General features: G+C 36.8%; 1 protein-coding gene across 1 annotated transcript in view; it reads right to left on the reverse strand.

Moving 5' to 3' along the window:
• The window catches only part of NCKAP5 (NCK associated protein 5), a 1,127,143-nt gene extending 1,109,049 nt beyond the window's left edge, over positions 1 to 18,094 (reverse strand). The window contains exon 1 of the mRNA XM_079135590.1: positions 17,831 to 18,094. The gene's annotated coding sequence lies outside the window, so the exon portion shown is untranslated. The remainder of the gene's footprint in view (positions 1 to 17,830) is intronic.
• Between the last annotated feature and the right edge of the window lie 4,570 nt (positions 18,095 to 22,664).

Below are 22,664 nucleotides of genomic sequence, written 5' to 3' on the forward strand. Positions count from 1 at the left end.
AAATTAGTTATCATAATAATTCTTTTGATTTTATGAATACAAAAGTAGATAGTTATTACAAATAATTTATGACCATAATTACTGTTGTAGGTATTTATTGTGGATAAAAAGAATAGTGGTTGATGTATTTCCTTCTAGTCTTTTTTCTATGTAAATATTTTAAATTAGCATCATTTAACTGGCTTTTTTTGAAAATCACTATCTTAAATGACTGTGTATTATTTTATCTTATGAATATAACATTCTTTAAAATTCACATTGGTGAATGGTGACTAGAGATTCACAATGATGAATTTTGAGTCTATTTTTTTATTGATCATGATATAAACATGAAGTAAAAACAAATTTGCATATGAAAGGACAGCTTTTAAAAATGAGTTCACAGTGCACGTGTACAATGAATCAAAATGCTGCCCTTAAAAAAATTAAAAAATAGTTTGAAAAAATTAGTTCATAATGTTTATTGTATTTTCCACTTATATCATAGTCATCTTTTCAATCAACTAGATTTACATTAACTTTTAATGTCTGCATGGTATTCCATTATGTGGCTGTACTATAATTTATTTAACAATCACACTGCGGAAGGTCTTTGAATTATATCAGTTCTTACTAGCTTAAGTATTGCTATTATAAACAACCTTAATACTTTATGTATGCTTGTGATTTCCTTAAGATAAACTCTTAGAAATACATTACTGAATCAAAAATATGTTCTTACCCTCTCCAGATTTATTCCTTTCAAATTTCTTGCAATTACAATTCAAGAGTAAATAAGAAAGTCTGATTTTCATTCCTCATCAACATAGAAGCTTAATCTTCACTAGTGAGGGGTAAAGTAACGGTTTCTCATTATTTTCATTTGCATTATTTTAAATTCTGATGAGACTGAATATATGTTCAAATACTGCTTGGTCATTTATATTTCTTCTTGAAGAATTGCATTTCCTTTCCTTCAACCATTTTCTATTTAGATAGTAATTTTTTTCTGATTGTTTTTATAAGAGCTCTCTCTAGTCCCTAATTTATTTGATTATATTCCTATTGATAAGTAGTGCTTTTCCATATTTTATCATTGTAATGAATTTTATAACATATGCCTCTACATATTATATATTATTTTCTTTGAACAGATTAAATTGGAAAACATTAAAATACTCAGACAAATATTGATAAAATGTTTTCCATTAAATTATGAGACAGACTACCTCATGACAACCATTTTCATATTTCATCAGAGTATTAAAATAGGATATGGATAAAGACATAAAAGAGCAAGGCATATAAGCCACACAGAGATGCAACAGTCAATCTTGCTGTATGATCCCTAAAAGCCTGGACAAAGGAGAAAGAATCTGAACATTTGGGGAGATCATAAATGGAGAGGCATGTGATCTTCATCTCCTTTTAAATTTGGTCAAAGTCTAGCTTCTTCATCATTCATTAAAAATATATGACTGCCAATTTAAAACTGACAACCTGATTAACACATGACTTTCCCATATCTCACCAACTGAGTCCAGTACCTGTTTCTCCTACAAATGCTGAATTTCAGGGAGACCAATAAAACAAGAATGTAGAAATGTTGGGCCACTTCCTGGTGAAAAGTGATAGTAGTAATTCTGGAGACTAGGCCTAGAGGACATCATCCTGAGTCAAGGACGGTTTAAAAGTCAGCTAGCCTTACTTTCTCTTCTTCTCTTCCCTGCTTTCCTTTTCACATCATTTCTGCTGATCTAGCTGTTAAAATGTTTGGTTCATTGGTCACACTCTGTCCATGTCCACAACATGGTTTGGGACTTCCTCAATCTCTGATAGTATCTTCACCATAGCTTACTGTGTTTCCAAATTCTTTTCCAATCATATCCTCAATAGGGGTTCAAGGACCTCACTGAAGCCCTTGCTGACTTCCAATTGCCAACAGGACAAAGTTGTTCCAAAGGTATATTTGTCAAAGCAAGAAAATAGAAAATATTTAAAATTATGTTTGCTTGATTCACATGTTTAATATATTTGATATATGGCACATGGATCTCTATTTGCTCTCTTACCTCACACTTAAAACATCATAAGGTGGACCTAACTCTTCCCTTAACACTTTTTAAAAGTAATACATTTATTGAGATAATCCACATATAATAAAAATTTCCTTTTAAATTCAACAGTTTATAATATAGTCTGTTGTGCAATCATTACCACTAATTCTGAAAAGAAATGTTCATCATTCCAAAAAGAAACCCCATACCCAGATCCAGTCATTCCCTAATATCCCTTTTTTACCAACATCTATCAATTGCTAATATACTTTCCCCTTCTATTCATTTCTCTATTTCTGAACATTTCACATGAAATTATGTACTATATGACCTTTTGAGTCTGACTTCTTTCACTTAGGATAATGTTTTCAAGGTCAGTGAGATAGCATGAATCAGTACTTCATTCCTTTATATGATTGGATGATCCTCCATTATATGGCTATAGCACATTTTGTTTGTTCATTCATCAATTGATAGACACTGGCATCCTTTCTACTTTTAAGCAAGCATGCATAATGCTTTTGTAAATATTCATGTACAAGTTTTATATGGACATACATTTATGATTCTCTTAGGTCTCTATGTAGGAGTAGAATTGCTAAATCATGATTAGCATTTTGAAGAATTATCAAACTGTCTTCAAAGTGGCTACACCATTTCACATTCCTACTAACAATGTATGAGAATTACAATTTATCCACATCATTGCCAATATTTAGCATTATTGATCTTTCTGTTATAACCATGTTAGTAAATCTCTTTTGGGTTCAATTTATGTTTCCCTGATAACTAATGATGTACAGCATATTTTCCCATGCTTATTGACCATAATAGATCTTCTTCAAAGTTCTTTGACCATTTTTTAAACTGGATTACTTCACTTTTTAAGGTTGAGTTATGGAATTCTTTCTACATTCTAGTTGAATAATATTCCTTTCTATTGAGTTTAATTCTACTTGGAGTTCACTGAGCTTCTTAAATATGTAGATTCATGTCTTTCATTTAATGTAGCATGTTTTCAGCTATGGTTTCTTTAAATATTTTTTAGTCCTCTTCCTATAGCTTATTCTTCTCAGACTCCCATAATAATGTGTATGTTGGTGTGCTTGGTGACAGGTGTCCCAGAAGAAAGGATCCTTGCACTAAATGAGTTTGAAGTCAGGTCGAATAAAGACAAGAACTGAGATTTTCCAGAAAGCTGACAGGTAAAGTCAGGACAATTTTCTGGAAACGAGGATTTGCCCCTTCCGATGACATTTTACCTACTGGTTTTTATGGTTACTTTGATTTAAAAACTGTTGGTTTTCAAGCAAAGGATGGGGAATGAGAAAAGGGCATGTTAAATGCAAAAAATACCAGTCTTTTTACAGAGATTAAGTTGATTTTTTATCCCTGAGTAAATGTTCTTCCAATTGTTGGAAGCCCTTATTTAATCTCTAAAGTTCTAAAAAAACTGGTTTTGCTCATTTTTGTCAGTGTTTCCTTGCTTTTATGGAGAAGTGGATTTTGAGAGGTTCTTACACCATTTTGGAAGTGCTTCTCTTTCCCTTTAGCATTTGTTATGCATTAGCAGTAAGGTTCTTTGTGGTCTATCTCAGTACATACAATGATGTCAAATAATATTTCCTGGGTACGCCACCTCTTACTAGACTATATTTTTTTTCAGACAGTTCTTTTCAAGTTCTTTCTTTAAAAATTAAAATGTAGAGCTGCAGTTACAGTTCAGTGGTACAGCACTTGCCTAGCATGTATGAAGCATTGGATTTGATCCTCAGCACCATATAAAAATGAATAAATAAAACAAAGGTAAAAAAATTAAAATGCAAAAATAATTTTCACCTTACTTTGTTATCAAATAATAGCTTTCTATTGTCAGATATCACAGTGTTAAATGAAAATCACGTGGAGTAGGAATTCAACCAAACAGACCTCCAAAACTTGACATTATTATCTAATATATAGCATAAGTTCAATTACAAGGGGGACATTCTACCACTCAGGATTTTTTTCTTAAGAGCATCTTTTTGATACTCTTAATCACTGTGGATCTAGTTTTCTCCTACCTCTTCTATACCCTGATCTACAGACCCATAGATTCATTGCTGATGTTTGGCTATGTTAAACAATGATAACAAGAGTCCTGTTTTGATATTTCCAGACTGCCCCTTGCTAGGACATAAAGTAGATTCATGCAATAGATTAGCCAGTCACTGTAATGGAAACAAAACATGAAACAATTAGATGAAGAGACAATATTCACAAAGATGAATTATATACAGGACTATAACTAGAGGTTCAAAACACAAACTTTAGATTTCAGAAAGTTGCAGAATTAAATCTGGCTCCACAACTCACCAATTCTATGACTTGAGGAAGCTATTTGACCATGCACAGCCTCTACTTCCTCTCTGTAAAAACAAATGCTTACTTCATCATGACTTTGTTTAACTTAAATAGGATATTGCATGTATATAGCATTTTGCATAGTGCAGGATTCATAATAACCCCTTAGCAAATGATAATGTCAGGTAGTAACCTGAATACTGCCATTTCTTAACAGACAGACTAATTGTACCCTCACAAAAGTATTTCCACGTTGAAAAACAAGACATGTTTTCCAAATGACAATATAATCTATAGGGCCATTTCCCATCATAGAGACATTTATTGGGCTCCCATAAATCACGCTCTTCCAGGGGCTATGTAATTCTTTCACACATGCATTCACATTATCACTATTTATTGTGTATACTACACATGCCACACACTGATCTTAGCACTGGTTTAGAAAGATGAACCAACAGAGAATGTCTCACTCTTATGGGAACTACTGCCCAATAGAGAACAGAGGCAGATTCTGTGGATTGCATTCCAACAGAGACTAGAATACCTAAGATTTAAAAATTTTAACTCAGGAATTTCCCTGATTTCCTCATAACTTGCATTTTGCTATGATGTATATTTCAGCTAGGAGACCCCCCCCCCCATAGTAAGATTTGAAATTCAGAGATCATGACATAAATGCTATGTACATAAGTCAGGTTTCCATCACAAAACAAAATGCCTAAGGCAACTAACTTATAAAGAGAAAAGATTTATTTAACTTACAGCTTTGAAGTTTCAAAGGCAGGCATAGTACCTAAACCAGTCAGTTATGTGTGGGTGGTAGATGGACATAAAGTAGATTCATTCAATAGAATAACCAGTCACTGTAATGGAAACAAAAGATTTCATGGCAGGAATGCATGTGGGAGCAGAAACTCACATCCAGGACCAGGAAGCAGAGAGAGGGGTCAGGCTGGGTTCCTCAATCCCTTTGGGGTCTGACCCCTTTGGCCTAAGGACCTCTCATAAGGCTCCACATTCCACAGGTTAGTATTCAATTATATGATGTCTGATAGCATTGTGTTTGTGGTGTTCCTGTGATAAGGGTCAGATATTCCATATATGTAACAAAGACTCCAATACTCTGTCCTTTGCTTCATGTGTTTTTTTTTTTAATTTAGCTTTTAATTTTTTACAAACTGCATTTTGATTCATTGTGCACAAATGGGGTACATCATTTCATTTCTATGGTCCTACACGATGTAGATTTATACCATTCATGTAATCATACATATACATAGGGTAATGATGTCTGTCTCATTCCACCATTTTTCATACCCCCCTCCCTCTCATTTCCTTCTACATATTCTAAAGTTCCCCCATTCTTCTCTCATTCCCCACACCCCCATCCCTATTAGATATCATTCTCCACTTCTCAGGAAAAACATTCAGCCTTTGGTTTTTTGGGTTTGGCTTATTTCACTTAGCATGATATTCTCCAATTCCATCCATTTATTTGCAAATGCCATAATATTATTCTTCTTTGTGGCTGAATAGTATTCCATTGTGTATATATATCAGAGTTTCTTTATCCATCCATTCATCTGCTGAAGGGCGTCTAGATTGGTTCCACAATCTAGCTATTGTGAACTGAGCTGCTATAAATATTGATGTGGTTCTGTTACTGTAGTTTGCTGATTTTAGGTCCTTTGGGTATAAACCGAGGAGTGAGATAACTGGGTCAAAAGGTGGGTCCATTCCAAGTTTTCTTAGGATTCTCCATACTGCTTTCCAGAGTGGCTGCACCAATTTGCAACTCCACCAGCAATGTAAAAGTGTGCCCTTTTTCCCCACATCCACACCACATCTATTATTGTTTGTGTTCTTTATAATAGCCATTCTAATTGGAGTAAAATTAAATCTTAGAGTTGTTTTAATTTGCATTTCTCTAATTACTAGAGATGTTGAACACTTTTTTATATATTTATTAATTGCCTGTGTGTCTTCTTCTGTAAAGTGTCTGTCCAGTTCCTTGGCTCATTTATTGATTGGGTTCTTTGTGTTTTTGGTGCAAAGTTTTGTAAGTTCTTTATAAATTTTGTAGATAAGTGCTCTATCTGAAGTGTGTGTGGAAAAGATTTTTCTCCCACTCTGTAGGCTCTCTCTTCACATTCTTGATTGTATCCTTTGCTGAGAAAAAGCTTTTTAGTTTGAGTCCATCCCATTTATTGATTCTTGCTTTGATTTCTTGTGCTTTGAGAGTCTTGTTGAGGAAGTCTGATCCTAAGCCAACATGATGAAGATTTGGGCCTAATTTGTCTTCTATTAGGTGCAGGCTCTATGGTGTAATTCCTATGTCTTTGATCCATTTTGAGTTGAGTTTTGTGTAGGGTGAGAGATAGGGGTTTAATTTCATTTTACTGCATATGGATTTCCAGTTTTGCCAGCACCATTTGTTGAACACACTATCTTTTCTCCATTGTATGCTTTTGGCCCCTTTGTCTAGTATAAGGTGACTATATTGATGTGGGTTTTTCAATGTGTGTTCTATTCTGTACCATTGGTCTGCCTGTCTATTTTGGTACCAATATCATGTTTTTGTTTCTATCGTTCTGTAGTATAGTTTAATGTCTGGTATTGTGATACCTCCTGCTTTACTTTTTCTACTCAGGATTGTTTTGGCTATTGAGAAACAGTGATGCTTATTTTGGTGGAGGAGAAGACAGCAGAGGCAGCAGTGACCCTGGAGTTAACATAGAGGCATCAGATTCCCAATTCCCAGATTTGTGGTAATAATGGAGACATAGTGGTAAATTCTGTCATGCTGCTGTAACTACCACTCTTGAAATAATGGAATGTTTCCCTACTCCTTCTAAAATAGTTTGAAACTTTTTCCTGCCTAAACCAGCCAAAATGGATTATGTCATCGATTACTGAACCCTGATCATTATAGAGAAATATAAAATAAGCAGATAAATGAGCAAAAGAAATATTTTTATAATAAGAGATATGAAGAAAGAGTGCTATGAGATCTTCTCTCTGGGTGCCACTGCTGCTGCCACTGCAACTCACCCACCACCCGCTCAAGGCTACTGACGCACTACAGCTGTCACTGACCTACCGCCCGCTGCCAGGGAGACTCCAGGCTTTGTTGCACGTGGCTGCATACATCTTGGGACACTGGCCAGGGTCTGGGAGGTCAGGGGGCCAGCAGATTTGCCTCCACCATCATCTTGGGGTGTGGTTACCTCTGTCTGGGAATGCTGACCGGGACCTGGAGATCCAGTGTCAGGGGTGCGTATGAGTTTGGCTGTGCCTGGGGTCTTTCTGCTGGGAGTGTTGGTGGCTGCCACCTCCTGCTGCTTCTCCTTTGTGTAAGCACATCCCTGGTGGTCTCTCTGCAAATTGGAGTGGCACTGAGATATTGGGACTGCAGTATGGCTGAGTCTGGATCCATGGGACAGTGACTGGGTCTGTGAGGGAAAGTCTGGACCTGGCAATCCCATGGGAAGTCAGAGACAACGTTAAACAACTTCTGAACACTGACAGAGACAGTTGTTTAATTTTCCATCAAGACTTATTTTATTTATTTTTTTCTTCTCTTAACATCTCTCTCTACCATATTTGGACCAAGGTATTTTTCAAGCATCAGTTTGTCAAGGATGGTGATATATGAATGGTGTTTTGCAGTTTTATTATGTATTCTTAGATTTTTGATATTTTACTTTGTATGTATTCTTCCTATCACTATTTCTGTTTTCCTGGATTCTCATTCTACCTTTTCTCCACTCAAGAGCCATTCTCTGTTGAGTCCTCTTCCACTCTTCTGGATTTTTACTTCTAGCTTCTCTCTCCCTCATGAACATCACATCCTATACTATTTTTGTTCTCTCTTTGTCCATTGGAAATTGTAAACCCTTTTAGAAAATTCTGTTTATATTGTAGACCATGACTGAACTCATCATTTCTTTTTGTTGAGAGAAAGCAGCAGACATCTTAGTGGAAGCTATTAGGTTTAAAGCTATATATTGTTTACACTGGGTGCTGTTGGTATTGGTCTCCCCCTTAAGGGGAAACCTTCAGGGACAATATAAGTCTACAGGGTAGAATCTGTACTGCCTCAGATCCATACTGCTGGATGGAAAAACACACAAATAGCATGAAAAAAAAAAAAAAAAAAAAAAGAAAAAACAAGGGAACAAAGCACTCCAAACAAATCAAGATGCTCCAATAACAGAATCCACTGACAACACAGTAGAAGAAATGTGCAAGAAGATGTTTAGAATGTACATGGTTAAAATGATCTGCAAAGTCAAGATGATATAAAGAGTGAAATCAAAGAGAAAACACAAGAAAGATCACTTCTCTTAGAAAGTCTGAAAAAAAAAAAAAACAAGCAGAAATCCTCAAAATGAAGGCATCAATAAACCAAATTATAAATTCAATGGAAAGCATCCCCAACATACTACACCAGTTGGAAGACAGAACCTCGGGCAACGAAGACAAAATATATAATCTGGATAATAAAGTTGACCATGCAGAGAAGATGGTAAGACTCCATAAACAGAACTTCCAAGAATTATGGGATAACATGAAAAGACCAAATTTAAGAGTTATCAGGTTAGATGAAGGAGCAGAGATACATGCCAAAGGAAAATACAATCTTTTCAAAGACATGATATCAGAAAATTTCCTAAACCTAAAGAATGAAATGGAAAATCAAATACAAGAGGCTTATAGGACCCCTAATGTAGAAAATTACAGCAGACCCACACCAAGACACATTATAGTAAGAATGACTAGCATACAGAATAAGGATAAAATCTTAAAGGCCATGAGAGAAAGAAAGAAATTACATATGGGAGAAACAAATTCAGATCCCAACTGATTTCTCAACCCTAACACTTAAAACTAGGAGGTCATGGAATAACATATTTGAAGCTCTGAAAGAAAATGGATAACAACCAAGAATTGCATATCCAACAAAATTAAGTTTCAGAATTGAAGATGAAATAAAAACCTTCCATGAAAAAACAAAGTTAAAAGAACACACAATTAGAAAGCCTTCACTACACAACATTCTCAACAAAATATTCCATGAGAATAAAGTGAGGAAAACAAAGTGAAAACCAGCAAAGGAAGGAACTACACTAAAGAAATAGTCAATCAAAGGAGAAACTAATTCAAATTAAAAATCAGAAAAAAACAAAAATTACCAGTAATAAAAATCATATCTCAATAATAACCTTGAATGTTAATGGCCTAAACTCATCAATCAAAAGATATAGAATGGCAGATTGGATTTAAAAAAAAAAAAAAAGACCCAACAATATGCTGTATACAGAAGACTCACCTCAGAGGCAAAGACATCCATAGACTGAAGGTGAAATGATGGGAAAAAACATATCACTCACATGGACTGCATAAACAAGCAGGGGTTTCCATCCTCATATCAGATAAAGTGGGTGTTGAGTCAAAGTTAATCAGAAGAGACAAAGAAGCACATTTCATACTACTTAAGGGAATTATACAAGACATAACAATCATAAATATTTATGTCCAAAACTATGAAGCATCTATGTACATCAACAAACCCTTCTCAACTTCAAAAATCAAATAGACCACAACACAATAACACTGGGTGATTTTAACACACCTTTCTCACTACTGGACAGCTCTTCCAAACAAAAACTAAAGAAAATATAAAACTAAATAATACAATCAATAATTTAGACTTAACAGACATACATAGAATATTTCATCCATTGACACACAGATACACTTTCTTCTTGGGGAACACATGGATCCTTCTCTAAAATAGACCATATCTTATGCCACAAAACAACTCTTAGTAAATACAAAAAAATTGAGATAATACCCTACATTCTATCATATCATAATGGAATGCTTAGAAATCAATGATAAAATTAAAAACAGAAGCTACTCTAACACATGGAGACTAAATAATACACTGTTGAATAATGAATGGATAGTAAAAGAAATCAAGAATGAAATAAAAAGATACTTAGAGGTAAATGAGAGTACCGATACAACATATAAAAATCACTGGGACACTAATGAAAGCAGTACTAAGAGGAAAGTTTATTGCGTTGAGGTCATTTATTAAAAAAATTAAAAGTCAACAAATAAAAGACCTCACATTAAATCTTGAAGTCCTAGAAAAAGAACAAATCAACACCAAAAATAGCAAAAGAGAAGAAATAATTAAAATCAGAGCTGAAATAAATTGAAACAAATGAAACAACTTTAAAAATTGACAAAAAAGTTGATTCTTTGGGAAAAAAAAATCAAAAAAATTAATTAACCCCTAGCCATGCTAACAAAGAGAAAAAGAAAGAAAATTCAAATTCCTAAAATATGTGATGAAAAAGGAACTATCCAAATAGACATGCCTGAAATACAGAAGATAATTAGAAACTATTTTGCTTCAACAAATTTCTAGAGATATATGACATACCAAAACGGAACCAGGAGGTCATACACAATTTAAACAGAACATCTTTAAGTAATGAAATAGAAAACACCCTGAGACTCTGATCCACATCTACAGACCACACGTTAAGACACACCGACAGGGGCTGGGGATATGACTCAGTGGTAGAGTGCTCGCCTAGCATGTGTGAGGCACTGGCTTCGATTCTCAGTACCACATATAAATAAATTAATTAAATAAAGGTCCATTGACAACTAAAAATATGTATATTAAAAACAATTTAAAAATAAAAAATAATTAAAAAAAAAAAAAAAAGACACACTGATGGATCTGAGCAGAGGACCTTGAAGGGTGAGGAAAGTGATGAGAGTTGAAGCTGAACAGTTCATGTAGGCTGAACAGGATCTTGTCCTGTGAGGATCCAGACTGGAAACCTCAGGAGAGCAGGGCCAATCTATTTCTACTCAGGATTATATCTTGAGTGCTCACCAGGGTCCTGAGCACATCACAGGCGTTCAATACCTATCTGCTAACAACAAATACTTAAAAGAGATGAAGATTTTGTTCCACTACCAGTATGTAGGCAATAGTAAGAAGGTTTTGAGGTACTTCTGATGACACCAAACACTACAGAGTGGGAGAAATGAGAGATTCAGGCACTAGTTATAAGGTGCCTTAATAGTACAGGTGAGAAAATAATAGAAGTTATGCCTGAGGAAGGAAAGAAAGAGAAGAAAAGGATGTGATTCATATTTTTGGGTAGAATCAATAGATGGGAATGATGAAGGAGAGAAGGACGCCAGGACTGACTGGAGTTGTCTCACCTGAGGGCTGGGGAATGGTGGAACAGCAGTCAGGGTTGAATCACCAGGTACAATGTGAGAATATGGGAACTGCTGAGCAGGCCCAGGGAGTGTGCAGAGTAAGGGGAAGAAGTGGAGCACCCAGGAGAATCCTAACTTTTTCTTAACTTATTTGCCATCTGTTCTTTTAAAAAATTAAATAGAGTTGAGCTACTATTTTAAAAATTCATAAGTAAAATAATCATGGAAATAAGTGAAGCAGTACAGAGAAGTAGATTTGCCCATTCTAATTCTCCAGGTTATAAAAAAGAAAACACCATCAAAAGCCTACCAAACAAGGAAAGCACAGGACCAGATGGATTCTCAATTGAATTCTACAAGACCTTTAAAGAAGAATTAACACCAATACTCCTTTAAAGTATTTCATAAAATAGAAAAGGAGGGAGCCCCCCCTAAACTCATTCTATGAGACTCATATCACCCTTATACCAAACCAGACAAAGACACAAGGAAAGAAAACTTCAGACCAATATCCCTGATGAACATAGAAAAACATTAAAAAGAAAGTGCAAATTCAGATAATATCTCTCTCTCTCTCTCTCTCTCTCTCTCTCTCTCTCTCTCTCTCTCTCTCTCTCTCTCTCTCTCCCTGAGTTTGCATAACTGACAGATATATAGTTCTTGTGTTCAGAAGCAAATGAGGCCTGTTTAAATATGAAACCCTCTCTGTAGACCACATATAATGAGTCCTCCATTCTTCTCCATTAAATTAGGAGATCTTTCTTGGTCTTTGGAATATCATACTGACATAGTGTAGCCAACTATTGATGCTTCAATTTCTCCTTGACTCACTCCTTCCCCCAAACCTGTCCATCCCTTTGAAAATATCACACATCATGTTTGGTTCTATGTATGTACTGATTCTTAAATATACTTCATGTTCTCAAAAAAAAAAAAAAAAAAAAAAAAAAAAAGAAAGAAAGAAAGAAAAGAAAAGAAAAGAAAAGAAAAGATAGTGCACCATGATCAAGTGGGGTTCATCCCAGGGATGCAAGTTTGGTTCAACATACAGAAATCAATAAACAATAAATATAATTCAGCATATCAATAGAATTAAAAACAAGAATCATATGATCATTTCAATAGATGAAAAAAAGCCTTTGACAAAATGCAGCACCCCATCATGTTCAAAACACTAGAAAAACTAGGAACAGTAGGAACATACCTCAACATCATAAAAGCTGTATATACTAAACCCAAGGCCAGCATAATTCTAAATGGAGAAAAATTGAAAGCATTCCCTCTAAAAACTGGAAAAAGACAAGGATGTTCTCTTTCACCACTTCTATTCAACATTGTCCTTGAAACCCTACCCAGAGTGATTAGACAGAAAAAAGAAATTAAAGGGATACAAACAGGTAAAGAAGAACTCAAACTATCACTATTTGCCGATGACATGATTCTATATTTAGAAGATCCAAAAAATTCCACCAGAAAACTTCTAGAACTAAGAAATGAATTCAACAAAGTAGCAGGATATAAAATCATCCCCCATAAATCAAACACATTCTTATACTTCAGTGATGAATCCTCTGAAAGAGAAATTAGGAAACTACCCCATTCATAATAGCCTCAGAAAAATAAAATACTTGAGAATCAATCTAATAAAGGAGGGTAAAGACCTCTACAATGAAAACTACAGAACACTGAAGAAAGAAATCAAAGAAGAGCTTGGAAGATGGAAAGAGCTTCCATGCTACTGGATAGGAAGAATTAATATTGTCAAAATGGTCATACTACCAAAAGAGTTTTACAGATTTAAAGCAATTCCTAGTAAAATTCTAATGACATTCTTCATACAACTAGAAAAATCAATCATTAAATTTTTTTTGGAAAAATAAGAGACCCAGAATAACCAAAGAAAACCATAATAAGAAAAGTGAAGCAGGAAGCATCATGATACCAGACCTCAAAGTATACTACAGAGCTATAGTAACAAAAACAGTGTGGTATTCACACCAAAACAGACATATAGACCAATGATACAGAATAGAAGACAGAGACAAACCCACATAAATACACTTATCTCATACTAGACAAAGGTGCCAAAAACATTCACTAGAGAAAAGATAGACTATCCAACAAATGGTGCTGAGAGAAATGGAAAGCCACATGTAACGAAATGAAATTAAACCTTTATCTCTCACCCTGCATGAAACTCAACTCACAGAGAATCAAAGACTTTTGCACTAGAACAGAGACCCTGCTCCTAATAGAAGAAAAAGTAGGCCTGAAACTTTACCATGTCAGCCAAGGATTTGACTCCTAAAGGACAAGAAGTAAAATCAAGAATCAATAAATTGGATGGATTCAAACTAAAAAAGCTTCATCTCAACAAAAGAAACAATCAATAATGTGAAGAAAGAGCCTACAGATTGGGAGAAACTCTATGTAAGATAAAGATTTTCAGATAAAGATACCTCAGATAAAGATAAATCTTACACCTCAGATAAAGCATTAATCTCTAGAACATATAAAGAACTCAAAAGACTTAACACCAAACAAACAAAAAACTCAATCAATAATGGACTAAGGAATTGAACAGAAGAAAAAACATAATTGATCAAAAAATACATGAAAAAATGTTCAACATCTTTAGCAATTAGAGAAATGTAAATCGAAACTAAGATTCCATCTCACTCCAGTCAGAATAATAGGTATCAAGAATACAAGCAACTATAGATATTGGTAAGGATGTGGGGGAAAAGGTACACTTATGCATTATTGGTGGGAATGCAAATTGATGCAACCATTATGGAAAGCAGTATGGAGAGTCCTCAGAAAACTTGGAATGGACCCACCATTTGACCCAGCTATTCCACTCCTTGGTCTATACCCAAAGGACTTAAAATCAGCATATTACAGTGATGCATTCACATCAATGTTTACAGCAGCTCAATTTATAGTGGCTAAACTATGGAACCAACCTAGGTGCCCTGCAACAGATGAATAGATAAAGAAAATATGATATGATACACACACACACACACACACACACACACATGATGAAATATTACTCAGCCTTAAAGAAGAATGAAATTATGGTATTTGCTGGTAAATGGATGGAGTTGGAGAATATCATGCTAAGCAAACCAAGCCAATCCCAAAAAACCAAAGGCTGAATGTTTTCTCTGATATGTGGATGCTAATTCACAATAAGGGATGGGGGATAGGGAAGAATAGAGGTACTTATATTGGGTTGAGGATAATGAAGGGAGGGGAAGGGGTATGGGAGTAGGAAGGATAGTAGGTGAAACAGACATTATTACCCTATGTACATATATGACTGCATGACCAATGTGATCCTACAACATGAATAATCAGAAAAATGAGAAATTATACCCCATTTATGTATGATATATCAAAGTCCATAAATGCATTCTACTATCATGTATAACTAATTAGAACAAATAAAATTAATTAAAAAAAGAAAGTGATATAATATGAGAAAAGGTTATTTGGGTGGAGTAGTCAAAAGGCCTCCTTGAAGAAATGAACTTAAATGAATATCTAAAGGGAAGGAAGAGTCCAGGAAAGAATTTTCTGTTAAGAGCAAACATCAGGAGCAAAGGCCCCCAAATGGGGAAGAATTTGCCGTATTGCCTTCTCAGAGCACAGAACAGTGTCATTGGAGATTTGGGATACATGACAAAAGGTGAGCTGGAAAACTAAGTGGGGGCCAGAGCTCCTCAAAAATGTGAACCACAGACTTGTGCCAGTCTGCAAACTGTTTGCTGCTAACCACTATACCTACAAAATTAAGAATAAGTACTCATGAATATCATGTTAAGTGAGATAAGCCAATCTCAAAAATCCAAAAGACGAATGATCTCACTGATAAGCGGATGATGACACATAATGGGGGGTGGGAGAGGGGCAAGAATGGAGGAAGGAGGGACTGTATAGAGGAAAAAGAGAGGTGGGAGGGGTGGGCGGGAAGAAAAGAAAAAAAGAATAAGTACTCAGAAATTCATAGCAGTTTGACACCAGCATAACATTCAAGCCTTATTTTTATAATACACTATCCATCCACAACAGATTGAAAATTTAAAACAAAATTGGTACTTCACCATTGATAGTCTGAGAAGCATCATTCTCTAAGTCTAGCCTCTCAAACTTTTCAAAAAAGGGACAGATGGTAAATGTTTTAGGTTTCATGGGGTCATAGTGTCTCTGCTGTGGTGACTCTACCCTGCTGTTGTATCACAAAAGCAGCCACAGACAACATGTAAACAAGTGGGTATGGCCATGTGCCAATAAAGCTTTATCTGCAAAAACACGTAAGGGACAGAGTTTGACCTGGGATCTGCAGCTTGTCAACCCTGCCCTAGACTACAGGGAGGAGGCTGGCATTGATTCTAAAGGCAATAAAACCAACTGTTTGAGTCCTTCTGTTCCATCCTTGAACTTGCCTCATTATCACCTGGCTATATTTGTAAATTCTTTGCATCTTGTCCCTAAATCAGATAGGACCTTGGAGTTCCTTCCTGCTCCTATGCAGTCCTTTCCTTAAAGTAACCCTGGCAGATGAAGTTCATGCTTATAAGACATATCCAAAGGAAGTGTCAATCTTGCCTCTTACCTTCATCCCCAAGGATGCAACTCAGAGCCCTTAGAGGCTACAGTCTTTCATTCTCCAGGACCTGGTTCATCAAATGTTAAGTTCACAGATCCACAGAGGCAGTAAGTCATCTTGCTGCCCTGCTTCCTGGAGGGCATTCAAATATTCTTCTGGACAAAGCTGCACTTTTGTCCACATGGACGTCTGTAGCCATCGCCCATCTCTGGCTCTTTTGGTATGTCTGAAATGGTTGCATTGGACAGGCGGCACACCACATGTGTAGCCTTGTTTTTCTCTGGACTCAGACACTGCCACAGGCAGGAAAGCTCTCTGTGTTCACACATGCCTCCATTCACACAGCACCCATTTCATAAACACAGCCCCATGCGGGCGTAGTGGAACACCTATTCTCTTCCCTGCCTGGAGCATCGACCACTATGTATATGAGGAGACGGATTCACCCCAGTTAAGTCTCTCACACAGAGGGTAGAGAGCTGCCTCAGCTCTTTCTAAAATTTCTTATTTAAGATTTCTTTCATTGATTCATGACAAACTTAATGGTAAAACATCGCTGTTGCAAGTTTCCTTAAAATATCCCTTCTGGGCCTACCACCGTTTATCTTGGCAGCAGATAGCTTGGAGAATTTTGGAAAGTCTCAGTTTGGCATGGCCTCAGAGCTACTGGCACATTAAAGATTAATAAAGCGCATTTAACTGAGCTCAGAACGCTGCAATGTGATCCTTCACCGTGAAATGTGCAAGATTCTTTGTTTGCAATGAACAAAATTGAAGCCAGAAGGAGCCAACCGTGACAAGTTAAGATAGGAAACAATTGGGAACTTTGAAGGTCTTTCATTGGTCAATTGATGGTAGGGAATCAATTACCCTTGCTCAACCATACATTTACTTAGCATTCTCAGGTATTTAAGACTGGCATCAGAATATGAACTACAGAGCTGCATATTTATTGTGTTAGCAGCACCAAAAGATATTGCAACTACACCTGCCTCCTCAAAATATAAGAAAAGGGTGATTTCAAACAAATTCTTCAGTTAGCAGCATCTCCAATGAAAGTCAAGATGAACGAAGGCATTTCTAAACATTTTCTAAAGCATTTCTAAATGCTTTTGGAAAACAGAATGCTTAGGTTTGATTGACTATTAACCCAAGAAGAAAACAAAGAAACATTATTCACATCCATAACTGTGAGAAGAAGGAACCAGACAACATTAAAATGAAAAGAAAAATTAAAGTTATTGTAGATCCTAATTTTTGGACTCCAGGAAAAAAATCTATTCACTGTCAATATCCTGGACACACAGCAACAAGTACCAGAATAAATCAGCAGAGGCAAACATTTTTAAATGCACCAATTCGGAGTACTGCAAAAGTGCTCGCAGACTCCACGTGCTGAAATGCCTGTGTCTATTTACACACAGAGTGTGATCCCTTCTCAGGCAGCACAGGCAATCGCTGGCCTCTGCAAATCAGAGCTCCTCCAGACAAGAGCACTGAGCACATTGGGTACTCTCCCCTACACTAACATCAGCATTCAAAGGGAGAAACAAAGAAAAGAAAATTCTGTCCTTACCGAAAAGGCATAGCAGACAGAGACGTTGAGTGTTTCACTTTAGCCACTCATTGCTTTCTCTTTCATTCGATCAATGTTCTAATGCTACTGAGAATTCCTGGGGTTCTCGGATCTTCCTTCAAGAGTTTTAATCACTGGCTTCCCCAGACCCGGTTTAACAAACACCGCTGTGTTCTGTCAATATTTGCATGCAGCACCACATTGGGCAACCGGCCAACACTCTGAGTTTCAAGAGGCAAGGAGAGAAAACTCACACCCTAACAAACATGCTTCCCTCTTTTGTGTCTTTTAAGGTGGTCCTCAAAGTGTCCTCTCTGAATTCTGACAAGCGCTAAAGATAGCCAGCCTCTTTTTATGACTTCTCCACCGCCTTCCTGGGCTGCCCAAGCTAGGTTCCACAAAGTTTGTGTTTTGTATCACTGCCCTGAAGTTCTCTGCACAATTGCACGATTTGCCTCTCCACCAGCTGCACTTTAAATGTATTTTAATTGGCTGGAATGTCGAAAGAATCCATTTGGCAGTCGTTTACATGTGAAGCACGCCCAGGGCAGCTGAAAGAGGCCCCAGAAGCAGCCGATTACTTCATCAAAAGCTGCAGTTTGAATACCATTGACTCCTACATAACTACAGTGAACCCGTGCTATAGGCAAGAAGGAGTAATTAATAATTTGCTGAGAAAATTCTTCATTCATCTAAAAGCCAAAATGCAAAGGTAAAAGAGAAAAAAAAAAGAAGAAAAAAGAGAAAAAAGAAAGAAAAAAAAAAACTCCCTGCAGACACAACAGTTCTTCTGAAAGGCTTGATTTATAGCCCCCAGCTCTGCTCTTCACAAACATTGACTTTGTATAGCATTACAGGAGGGGCATAATGCATAATTCGGTTTGCCTGAAAAGTTAATTCAAGTAATTTTCCTTTTGAAAGATCCCCTGAGATACATCATTCTATTACCTCTTTATCCATTAGCCATATGCTACAATAAATATTGTCAATACTTGTGTCATTTCCTCATTCCCTTTATTTTTCTTGCTTGGTTGCAATAATTACTTTGTGGCTGCCACTAGATCCAACACCAAATAAATTCGCCCTGAGTCAAAGTGGATAATCATCACTACATAGAATTTGCAAACCAGACTTTAAAGATTAAAACATTCTAAAAAATATCAGTTTAAAAAAATTCTGACATCAAGGGGCAGGAGAGAAGTTGCACACACACACACACACACACACACACACACATTTATATCCACATATGTCTCAAAAATAAAATAATGATAAAGTTATAAAATATATGAAATAATAGATGAATAGAATGATTTTCAATTAGGTGTTTATCAGTGTTTTTCTGAGAAGCCATTTCAATAGCATATGTAAAGCAGTTTACCAATTTAGAATCCCTAGGCATCCTAGGTAACCCTGATACTCACCTCAGTAAGAACTCCAGCTTTAGTAGGGTACCTAGAAGGATCCGAGTACTCTAAGGATGACTCTCTATGGAAAATGTGAGCCAAGGAACATTGTCAAATTTGTTACAATGTCTTTTCCTCACTTCGATAAAATCGTCTGTGGTTTATAACAAGATGGTACAAGAGAACAATGCATGCAGGTTGCTTGGGAAGATTTGTTGAACTGTTCAGAGTCTAAAACCAGCACCCTGGAAAGCAGAAAATGAGAAGAGTGAGAGAAAGGAACAGGGCGGCTTCATGGGCATGCAAACTGCAGAGTCCCACATAACCCTGTGCTTAGAAGGAAACTGTACTAGGATTAATACTGTGCTTGCACCATCTTGAAATTCTTAATTTTTCAGAAGTGGCCTGGAATTTTCATTTTTCATTAGATCTTGCAAATCACGTAGCTGGTACTGAGACATAGTAAATATACATTTGATTCAACACATATTTGAAATTGAAAAGCACTGGGAAGTCCATATTGAGGGTATTAGAGAAAAATGCTTTCCTTTCTTTTGCCTTGAACCATATTCTACCTTAGATTTTTGAAATTACTGAGAGAATTGAGGAGGCAGAGTTAGGCAGTAGAATCTCTCTGGCAAACACAGAATATAAGAGTAATCTGTAGGTTGTAACTCCTTTGTCCTGAACTGACAATTTACAGTTGCATGTGTGATTATACTTCATCTGACTGGTTCAGAGAACGTTTTTGTTCCCCACAGGATCAGTTCCCCATTGGGTCATTCTACAGGTAGAAAACTCCAGGAAATTAAGCAAGTTATGTTATGTGCATGTACAAAATGTGGCATAATATATCCCACTATTATGTATACTTGTAATGTAACAATAAAAACTTTAAAAGATGAAAATCTCTGTGTGTGACCATCCTCTATTTTCAAATTGTCTTACAGTCATGATTCTTGGTTTGACAGGTAAATTTAAACCCAAAGCTCAGAGGTACTATTGATCCCTTACTATACATCCCATAGCTCTTGAGTTAAGAGAGTGCAATCAAATGAATAGCACTCATAGAGATGTTCTTCAAGGTCTGTTGAGCTAAGGAAGCCAGGTGAGAGACCATGGTCCCTCTAGCCTGACAATAAGAAAAGACACGTTGAAAAAAGGAGAGAGTTGTCCATGCCATTCTTCCCCAACTCCAAGCAGCATTGCATGGGAAAAGATAACACCACTTGAAAGAAACAGAAGGAATTAAGACCAGACTTTACACTTGGAACCCAGTACCAGGCCTGTTGTGGTGAAGCCCCATGCAATACCTGCAGACTGAACCTCTGGATTACATTAGCCAGGTGGTTTATGGACTACACCCACTACCCCTCTCTCAAGTCAGGCTTCAGAGTGAGGAGCAAGGAGTGACAAGGATTAGAATTGATATACACCAAACTCTGCATGTCCTAGAGCCAGCCTCGGGAAATGGCTTACATCTGAATTTTTGCCTATTCTGATCTTAGCAGAAAACAAAAGAGAAAGTTTTTCTCCAAGAAGGGACATTGATTTCAGTTATCAAGTACTCATGCTGCTGTAATCTTGTATCCGTTACCTGGACTCCTAACATGCTCTGACTCTGGTACTTAATGAGTAAAACAGATTAGAATTCTAGAACTAGAACAGAATTTTAGGAATTAACTGATTCAAACTACTATTGTTTGAAAAAATTAAGTAAGGCAAGAAATAATGAATGGCATCTCAGAAACTTTTAAAAACTCAATGAATTCAGGTTGTACACTTCCTTTTTGCTACACATGTTCCTACTTTCAACCACCCAAGTGCTTGCCCCATTCTGACTTGCCTACTGACTCCTAGGTATTTTCCTAGCTCCAATCAGTCTGCTTTTACACCTCTAGATACATTTCAAGGGCTGAGTTCCTACTTCCCTGTCTTACCCTTAGGAGCCAGCTACCTTGCACAGCACATGCTACACCTAAAAGTAAACCAGTGTTACACAGGATCCACACGGAACCAGGACACCTGTGGGTTCTTGGAATCTGTGACACAAATTCCTCTTGACCACTTACAGAACTGTAGTATAGATTCCAGTAATCTTGCTTCACAGCGAGAGAGGTTTGATTTGCTCACAATGTCCAAGAAATGACAAAGCAGTCCTGCTTCGACTCTCGGCTGGAGCTCAACAGCATATGTTTGCCTTTCTTAATTTATTTCCTGAGTTATAGGCATCAGTAGGTCAGAGCTTCTTTGGACAAGAGCTGGACAATATGTGACCCCATAGGAACATTTGGTGGGTTATAGACAGGAAGCAAGACAACATGTTTGGGGAATGCCGATAAATCTCCAACAAACCCTGGCCGTCATAGAAAAGACAAGAGTCAGAGCCAGGAAGACAAAGGGTAGGGCTCTGTGTAGGAGTGGGAAGATATTGGTGTTGCAGAGAAACAGAGTGCCTGATCTACAACTTTAGCACTGACCCTGAGTGGGACTCACCTTCCTCATGAGTAGTGCAGACATCTATACCCACCACTGGAGACCAGCACTGGAATGTGCATGCTTGTCAAACTCTCAATTGCAAAAGGCACAAGGTCCATGGAAGCTTGGGGAGCACTTAGAATCATGTTGCAAACAGGTTGACCAAATAGTGGTTCAGAATCTGAGAAGACACTGATTTCTGGAAACTCAGAAGATTCATACATGGCAGATGGTCATTCACTGAGAAAACAGTCAAGGGCCCAAGCCTATTTAGGGAATAAAGAGAAAATCAAAACAAACATTATGGAAAAAGATACAGTTTTTCAAAATATGCTGATGAGGGCTTTTGTGTAGCAGAAAGCACATTTTCTGATACATGCCCAGACTATGGCTTGAGAATGTTGTTTACCAGGAAGTATTAAAAAAATTAAAAATGGGGAAAGTCCTAAACAGAACATTTTGTTTATTAAATTCAACGAGACTGTTTCTGGTGGAGCACATACTGAATGTCAATCCTTTCCCTGTACCTCAGGGCTAAGTGGGAGATGATCTTTGCTTGGGGTGGGTTATTAGACTAATAGAGCTGGCATGAGAAAGTACCACAGGTTGGCAGGGTTTAAATAATGGCAATTCATTTTCTCACAGTTCTGGAGTCTAGAAATCCAGCACTGAGGTGTCAGCATGAACAGTTTCTTCTGAAGCCTCTCTCCTTGACTTACAGATAGTCCTCTTCTCCCAGTGTCTTCTAATGGTCTGTACTCTGTGTACCAACCCAAATCTCCTCTTCTTAAGGGAAAACTGAGCTCCCTGGATGAGGGTCCACTCCTGTGACCTCATTACCTCTTTAAAGACTCTATCTCCAGATACAGTCCCATTCTGAGGGAGTGGGGATTAAGACATCAACACAAGAATTTGAGGTAGAGGACATGATCCATCCCATAACAGGTGTT

This window comes from Sciurus vulgaris (genome assembly GCF_902686455.1).
Source record: "Sciurus vulgaris genome assembly, chromosome: 3".
NCBI classification, from domain to species: domain Eukaryota; kingdom Metazoa; phylum Chordata; class Mammalia; order Rodentia; family Sciuridae; genus Sciurus; species Sciurus vulgaris.